We start from the raw sequence: 9,549 nt of genomic DNA, 5'->3' as shown, positions 1-9,549 counted from the left end.
TCCCCTTATCTTTTTCTCTTATGTGCGGATGCCCTTAGCTCTATGCTCAGTCAAGCGGAGATTAATGGTGTTATCACAGGGGTGCCCACCTCTAAATGTGGTCCAAAAATTACTCATCTTTTGTTTGCAGATGATAGTCTTCTATTTTGCAAGGCTAATTTTGTGGAGTGGAGGAGACTCACTAGAATTTTGGACAAGTATGAAGCTGCCTCGTGACAAAAATTAAATAAAGATAAGACTTCCTTATTTTTTAGTCGCAATGCTAGCATTGAGAAAAGGGAAGAGATCTCTCGCCTTTCGGGGCTAAAGGCAACGAATCGATATGAAAAGTATTTGGGTTTGCCAACGTTGGTGGGTAAGTCGTGAACAAAGGCTTTTAAAAGTATCAAGGATAGAGTTTGGACTCGACTTCAAAGCTGGAAAGTAAAATTCTGATCCCCAGCTGGGAAGGAAATATTGCTCAAAGCTGTGGTTCAAGCTATCCCTACCTATTATATAAGTGTGTTTCTCCTTCCGACCAACCTTTGCAAGGAGATCAATAGACTGATGCAAAAATTCTGGTGGGGATATAAGGAGAACTACTCAAAGATCCATTGGATGAGTTGGGAGCGGATGGGGGTTCCAAAAAATAAGGGAGGGTTAGGCTTTCGAGATTTGGTTTATTTAATAAAGCTCTTTTAGCTAAGCAAATATGGAGGCTTTTACAACAACCTGAGTCTTCGGTGGCAAGGATCTCCAAAGCTAAATACGTACCACTCCTCTTGCCCAATTCTGGAGGCCAACCTGGGAAAGAAGCCATCACTGGTATGGAGGATTTTGATAGCAGCCCAAGAAGTTATTAAAAGGGGGGCAATCTAGAGGGTAGGGGACGGAAAGAGTATTAAGGTTTGGGGGGATTGCTGGCTCCCAACCCCAGTGACGTTCTCGATACAGTCCCCAAGAATTCACCTTCAAGCTAATACATGTGTCTCTGACCTCATTGACCAAGACACAAGGGGCTGGAATGGGCCTCTTATAGCAGCAAATTTCACGATGGAGGAGGCTGAGATGATTCAAAAGATGCCTCTTAGTCCTCTTCAACCCAGGGACCGATTGGTATGGAGGTGCACTCCTAATGGAGTCTTTTCCGTTCGCAGTGCATACCACATGGAAGTTGAGAGGCAGTCACGACTGCGGGGGGAAAGGTCAAACCCTGGAGAAGAGGAGGAAGCTTGGAAGGTGTGTTGGCAACTCAAGATCCCTAATGCAGTTAAAATGTTCCTGTGGCGAGCGTGCCACAACGTACCTTCTCCCCACAAAAGAGAATCTGATGCAAAGAGGAGTTGTAAAAGATAACATGTGTCCGATTTGTCTGAGGGATAAAGAAACTATTGAACACATTTTATGGGAGTGCCCTTCGGCAGTAGACGCATGGGGATGTGGTCCGGCTAGCTTACAGAAATGCCCAATTAAAGGGGTGGTGTTCTTAAAGCTATTTGCAGATGTCAGAGGCCGGTGCACAAGGAGAGAGGTGGAGCTATTTGCAATCACGGCAAGAAGGGTGTGGCTACACAGAAATGATGTTGTTCATGGCGGTTCTCTGACTCATCCTTCACATATTATGTTAGAAGCCAGCAAAGCTCTGGAGGACTATCAAAGGGTTAATGGAGCACTACCAAACAAGGGGCGGCTATTGAATGTCGCAGGAGAAGAAAGGTGGAAGCCACCCCGGCTAACATGATCAAGATAAACTGGGACACAGCCTTGGATCATCAAAAAGGGGTGGTGGGGCTGGGGATTATAGCCAGAGATGAAGGTTGACGTTTCCTAAGTGCTTATGGCATGACGAAGAGAGCGGTGGTTTCGCCCACTGATACAGAAGCCTTAGCTGCTCTACATGCCATGATTTTAGTCAAAGAGAGAGTTTATGGGGGTTATTTTTGAGGGAGATGCATTAAACATTGTTGATGCAGTGAACTCAAACAATCCTTGTGAAAGCAGCTACGGGCATTTCGTGGAGGACGTTAAAGTAGGGCTGGTTTCAATGGGCAATTCCAAGTTTGTTCATGTGAAAAGGGAGGCTAATTTGGCAGCCCATACTCTAGCTAAAGCAGCCTGTAATCATGCTACTGGTTCCATTTTGTGGCATTGTACTCCATCTTGTGTAGATGGTATTATCAGGAAGGAGGAAGTTTCTCCTTCTTTGTGATTTGCTCTTATGAGCTGAATAATATTTTCTCAAATTCTCTTCAAAAAAAAATAATAATAATAAAATAAAAATAAAAATCCCTGGCCCCCTCTATTTATTATATGTATATAAGGTTGGCTTTTAAATTTCAAATTCAAAACAATAATTTTTAAGGAAAGTTGGTAAATGGTATATCTATTAGACTTTAATTCCTATTGTCATGAAGCTAGTCTATTTTACATCCTGATTCAAATGAAACAATATTAGACATTATTAATATATATAATCTATTATGGAAATTTGAATTGTATGAATCAAGACTAAACCTGTCACCATTTATTAATTCTTGCAACTCTTTTCATAAGCGTTATATATTCAAAATTAGGCGTTTATTTTGTGTTAAAACAACATTTATAATTCAATGGTTTTAACAATAATCATAATAGAAATTAAAAATCATAACATACTTACCATATGTAACCTACCATATATGTCAAACATTGAAATTGAATTTAAAATCTCTTTAATGTCATGACTTGCTAGAAGGCATTATGACCATTAGATTTGCCACACAATCTTAATGCATGAGAGAAATAGTGTGCGTTCAAATTAATTCTAGAAGCTCCTACATTACATGGCCAATTCAAAATCCTACTATCAAATTAATGTATTTTCTTCTTTTCATTTTGTATTCTAAAATCCTAGTATCCAAAAATCAAAAGAACACAACCCTAGTCTCAAAGAAGAAAAATGCTAAACATTCCAAATTTTTGTTCCAAAAGTTGGTTCCTAAATGATGTGTTACTATCCCATAAGTTGGTGACACACTTCCTAATAATAAATCTCATGAGATGATGATGTGATTGCCCAGCCGTCTCTTTTCCACTTATTATTTTCTCATCCTCTCCAAGAGCCCTAGTACCTCATCTTCGGCCGCTCGTGGGCCTCAAGACAAAAAGAAAATTCCTCTCTCTCAAGCACTTTTTACAAGAACATCAAAGACTAACCCAACAGCCTTTCTTTTGTATTCTCCACACCGCATCTCTCTCTAAGAAAATTTCAATTCCCTCATTTATGCTCTCTTCGTTTCATTTTATTTCATAAAATATTTTCAGTGTAAGTTTCCGGGCATATAGGACGTGTTCTGGACTAATGAAATCCCATGGTCATGCACATCTCATGGTTTCTTTTAACACTCATTGCATACTAAGTGGGACGCCTATTGCAAAAACTCTATTAGTTTGGATGTTGTGAAAGAAAGCTCCATGACATGATTAGGCAAAATATATGGTTGTCTTTCAAGAAGATATTAGTTTTGAAAAGAACAAAAGTATATATATTCTTATAGCCTAGCAACTATTATTGGGTATTTAAAACACCTTTTATTGGGTATTATAGCCTAAAAATTTATTTTTTATTCTTTTCCAGAGTTTCCAAAACCTTTTGTTTTATGGTATATTGAGGACAACTTCTTTTGTACTTTCAATACAAAGGTACCCAGTCCCAAGGCAATAAAAAGACACATATCATCAATCAATAATGTCATCCTATAATCAATCAATTAAATCATGGTTAAACATACCTGCAAAGTTGTTGTAGCCAAGGAATAACTAAACAAAAATGGTAAAAGTACCTTTGAAGGTGTTGTTGTCAAGGTACAACTCTGTGAGCATGGTTATGTTCCCAATTTCAGGAGGTACTATTCCTGTGAAACTATTATCCGACAACCATAAAACTTGTAGTTGTTTGCAATTGAACAAAGTGGATGGGATAGTCCCTATAAGACAATTATCAATTTAGAAAACCAGGGAACCTTTGACGGGAAACCAGGAAACCTCTCAGAAGACCCTAAAACCCTAAAAACACAAGGAAAAGTCCCAAACCAAAACCCTAAAGTTTAAACTTGAAAACATTACAAGAACGGTCATTGAATTAGGCCAATCTAAAACCTAACAGCCCTGAATCCCAATGATTATATATCTGTGTTGACATTCAAGTGTTTATAATGAATATAGATGTTGTATTCACTGAATAAAATGAAAAGAGCTTATTGCATATAAAATGTCTTTTACATATTTATTACCAAGTTTACCATATTCGTTATAAAAACTGACGAAACAGATATCGATGTGTGAACGGTGCCTTTGGTTGCTTTTTTTGAAGGGAAAGCTGGCTTGAGTCTCTTCGGTTCAAGCGCGACTGCAGGCTCATGATGTCCTTGCATTAAATGCCTTGCGCCTTGTCCGAGGTTTCCCATTCTATAAAGATTTTGCCGTCGACCTTCATTGCTTAAGCCTTCTAGATTTTCATTCATTTATCAGATATTAGTGCAATTGATTTTTCCAATGATCATGTCTTCTCAGAAACTTCTAGTACAGGTTGACGAGATCGTTGATGAGCAATCATCGAAGACTCCTTTGACTCGCTACTCAGGCGGCTCTTCAGCCAAAGTGTGTCCGGTTGGTGAAGCGTCTCCTCATCCTTGCACCTAGACTTCGCGCGTCGGCAAAGATCCTATTTCTCGGTGGAGGACGAGAGGGTGCTCCACCACAACTACGACATACCCTCGTCGGTTTCGCTATATTTTTCAGATGACTCTACCGGAATGGTTGGCGGTCCTGGAGAAATCTGTGTTCATGAACGTATGTTCATGGCAGGAGTTCGCCTACTCTTTTCTCCCATAGTGAGGGAAATGCTATCTTTCTTGGGGGTGGCCCCTGTACAACTTATGCCAAACGGCTGGCGTTATTTAATGGCTACACTTCTGTTGTGGACCTCTGTATTTCCGGGGAAAATTCTGTCGATCCCCAAATTTTTAAACATATTTGGGCCTCATTTTTACCCTTCTTCCGAGACGGTCACCTTTATGGTTCGTGGGAAGAACCAATTTATCGACCTTGGGAAGGCCTTCTCCAACAATAAGCATTGGGCGGAGCATTTCTTTTACATATCCGGAGCCTGGGAGGTGTCAGCGTCTGAGGTTCTGCCCTTGCAGCATTCTATTCCCCGAGAATGGGGAGTCTCCCGAGAAAGCTATAAGTGTTTTTGGTTCTTCCTCTCTTCTTCTTTATCCTGCTTTACATGTCCTTACTTCCCTTTCCTTTGCAGGGAAGGAATGCCCTGTGCTGAACCTGGAGCAACAAAGCCGGGTTGACTACATCTTGGAGTATTCTCAGCTTCTCGAGAATGCAGATCGGATGGTTTTTGGTAACATCATTACTGATTCTGCTCTTTGCGAGTGTTTGGGGTACTAGATTCTGGAGGGCAAGGTTGTCTGGGATCGTCAGGGGAATCCTAAGAGACTAAATCCAACCGGTGACAAGGTGGTTTCGAAGTCGCCTGCTCGGCCCCCAAGCAAGAAGAGTCGAGTGCACAAGAATGTCTCCTCTTCGGGTAAGCAAGCTGTAACCGCGGCGTCTGCTTCACGGGATTCAGATCCAGCTTCTAAGCCATCGGATCCCCATGTTCAGGGCTAGGTTTCGTCAGCTCCAGTGTCCGCGATGGACCCGCCGGTGTCCAAAAGGAAGGCTGATAGAGGCAAAGGACCCTGGAACCGCTTTCGAAGAAAGGGCATGCGGACAAATCAAGGGATCTCCTGGACGTGTTGTCTTATGTTCGGTTTGATTCCATACCGATAACTTTTGGTCCTCATCCTGACTCAAGCGAGGTTTTAGAGCCCATTTCTGTAATGGAAGCTGCTCCTCTCCACATAGTACCCTTGGAGGTGCGACCTCGGGAGCTGAGAGAGCTAGTGGCCACTCGTTGTGAGACTCGTACTACATCTCCTTCTGAGGATAGGCCTATAGACCCCCCGGTTGAGCCATCCGACCAGGCTCCCGTGTATCGAGGACAACCACTTAGGGGGCATTCTGGGAGGAATTCATCGATTATTACATCTTTGGCCTTGGGTTTGGTGGGAAACCCTTTATCGGCTGTCACCAGGCTGCTTCCAGCGGACTATACCCGAGGAGAAGGTTGGCTTATTCCAGAGATGTTTGTGGACAAGTTGATCCATTGTCATTATTTGGTAAGTTGTTTACATTTCCTCCTTGTTTCCCTTTTTCGAGTACCTTTGTTGTTTCTGACGTGATTTCCTATCCTGTAATGCTCCACTCTCATCGCGAGTTGGTATAAAGAGTTTCAGGAAGGCCAACGGGAGTATGCTGAAGAGAGAGTCGAGCTTCGGGATTTAGTTCAGAAACTGAGCAAGCGACAAGAGGCCTCTGGTTCTCAGGACCCTAATTCTGAGGTGGAGAGTCTCCGCCGTCTGTTGGCAGAGAAGGAGAACGAGCTCTTTGCGATCAAACAAAGCCTCTGTGAGTCAAAGTTGGCCAATGCCCATCTTCAGACGCGCTTAGACGTTGTCGACCGGGACGGCCAGGTGTTGGAGGAGCGTGTTGTGGAGGTGGAGTCCACAGCTGCCCGATCGGTTGTAGAAAATGCGAAAATCACGGATGAGCTTTCTGAGGTTCGGGTTTTCGAAGAGGGCTTTCAGAAACTTTCTGAGACGCTTGAAGCTCAATTATCCCAATCGGAAGATGTCTGTGAGAAGCTTGTAGGTGATTTGGGAGCTTCCCAGGCCAGATGTGATCGATTTCGCCAAGGGTACCACTATTGGAATGCTAAGGCGGTTCGTTACCTTGCAGAGCTGTCGTTTGTTCCCTGGCTTCGGGATTTATTGTGGGCCCGTGGGTTTCAATGGGGTTTTGAGAATCATCAATACCTCACCATCCGTAGAGATTAGTCTGGCATTGACCCTGCCACAGTGGAGTCAAACTTCCTGGAGGTGCTAGCTGCTACTGTTGACGAAATGGTTGACGCAGGCAGAGAGTTGATTCCTGATGCTCCGAAAGTCAATGTGCATGGGTTTCGCCCGGAAACGAACTTACCCCCTGAGCCTTTTGGTCCCGAGATCATCATAGATAATGATGTGATGAAGTGGGAGCAGTTCCCCATACTTAAACATTTTTTCGTTTGTTTGTATAAGGATTTTTGCTCTGTGCTTATTTGAACTGCTGTCGAACTTCTGGTATTTGTTGGATGCTTTGAAGGCTTTTTCTCTATGCATATTTGAATTATCTTTGAACTTCTGGTATTTTTGGATGTTTTGATATTTCCGAGCACTTTTGAATGCCCCCGTTGTTATATTCTGTGGTCGGGTGTCCTACCCCCTATGGCCGACGATTAAAATGTACTGTAAACCTCGGTCATTAAATTCTCCGTTAGTCTTTTGGTATCTGTCGTTTCAAATTTTGGAGTCCATCATTATTACATGCACAGCCTCCGATGGTGGGACACGTGGTGCATCGTCGTTTGGATTTCCTAAACGATTCTGCGCAGGATGTCTCTTCGCATTTAAAGGTGACCCTTCGTTTTCCAAGGGCTTAAGCCCTATAAATACGCCTTTAGGTTGAAGGTATTTTCATTCAACTAACTACGCTCTTTCTCTTTGATTTCTTTCGCCACGGCTTCTATTTCTTCATCTGGGAGTTTGGCGAAGACAGAGTCATCGGTTGCTTCTACCTCCTCTTCGTTTCCTGGAGGTGTGGCTTCTTCATCCCGCGCATTGACTGAGCGGCCTCATTCTCGTGCTCCTGGCGATTTCGAGGCAGAAATTGCCAAACTACGCTTGCTGTCGGAGGCACGGGAGCAATGCTTGGTGGACCGCTCTAATCAGTTGGCAAAGTTGACGGTCGACATCGAAGTGAAGGATTATCAGATAGCCTGGAAAGATCGGTAGTTGGAGTCACGAGACCGATGGATTGCGGATCTTGAGGCTTATCTCGTTAGTATTCACGAGAAAAGACGGGAGAAAGCCTCTGATTTTTACTCTGTCACCCGGCTGTTTCTGAAGGAGGAAGAGAAGTGCCGGAGACTTCGCAGGAAATACCGGCTCTAGAAGGCTAGGGCTCTTGAGAAAAATGGTCCGTCCAGTGAAGGTCACCGTCGGTAGCCTTCGATATAAATGGCAATGGCCCTTCTGGGGCCTTAAATTTCTTGTTCATCATATTCCTGGGTGATCGTTCAAATGTGATTCTTTGTACAATGTCACTTTGGACTTAGAGTACCAGATCGAACCCGGATGTGATGTCTTCGATGTAGTTGGATAAACAAGTAGCCAAGTGTCTGTTGTAGCTTGATTTTTCATGCAACTGTTTTGACTGTAATTTCTGTGGCTGCTGTAATTGAATCTTCTTGTAATGTAAAAGTCTTCAATGAAATGTTTTCCTTTGATTCCTTTGCTGTGTTGCTCTCTGTCTTTCTGGTACGGCTTTCGCTGGAGTTGTGCGATGAATCCCTTTTTTGGCTTTGTTTGTTCATTTTGCCGTGCTTGAATATCTGTGTAAATGAATCCTCGGTTTTCCTGGTCGGGTTTCGCTAAGGGTTTGTTCCCTTGTTTCCGAGACGAGGAATTTTTTTGTTAAGGGTTTACTCCCTAGTTCCAAAGGTGGGAGATTTCTTTTTCTAAGGGTTTACTCCCTAGTTCCCGAGGTGGGAAATTTTTTTTGCTAAGGGTTTACTCCCTAATTCATGAGGTGGCAGATTTTTTTTGCTAAGGGTTTACTCCCTAGTTCCCGAGGTGGGAGATTTTTTTTGCTAAGGGTTTACTCCCTAGTTCCCAAGGTGGGAGATTTTTGTTGCTAAGGGTTTACTCCCTAGTTCCCGAGGTGGGAATTTTTTTTGCTAAGGGTTTACTCCCTTGTTTCCGAGACTACTGCAAGACAGGGAATTTATCACTGGGCCCGATGGTCCTTTTGACCAAGGGTTCTCCGACGCTCAAATGAGTGACTATAAATAGACTTTTATATTAAAATAGTCAAGAATTACAAGAAACAAATGTAATGGGAAAATTACTGATAGTATTTTTCCAGATGATTGGCATTTCAGGGTCTCGGAAATGGCTTTCCTTCCGTATCCTGTAGGTAATAGGCTCCTTGTCTATGACTTCGAATGACTTTGTATGGTCCTTCCCATGTTGGTCCGAGCTTTCCTGCCGTTGGATCCCGAGTGGTATGCTGACCTTCCGGAGGACCCAATCCTCAATCTTGAACTATCTTGACCTTTTTGTTGAAATATCCGGCTGTTCTTTGTTGATAGGCTGCCATCATTGCCTGAGCATCATCCCTCTTTTCCTAGAGTAAATCCAAGCTTAGCTTCATCTCTTCTTCGTTTATCTCGTGGTTATAATGCTTCACTTGGAAGCTAATCGAGCCGATTTCCACTGGGATGACTGCCTCGGACCCGAATGCCAAAGAGAAAGGGGTTTCTCCAGTCGGTGTTCGGATGGTCATTCTGTATGACCATAGTACTTCTGGAAGGATTTCTACCCATGCTCCTTTCTTGTCTTCGAGTTTCTTCTTCAGAGTTTTCATTAAAGTTTT

Source organism: Corylus avellana, chromosome ca2, assembly GCF_901000735.1.
Source record: "Corylus avellana chromosome ca2, CavTom2PMs-1.0".
NCBI classification, from domain to species: Eukaryota; Viridiplantae; Streptophyta; class Magnoliopsida; order Fagales; family Betulaceae; genus Corylus; species Corylus avellana.
The sequence above is the reverse complement of the archived record's forward strand: the minus strand, read 5'-3'. Positions refer to the sequence as shown.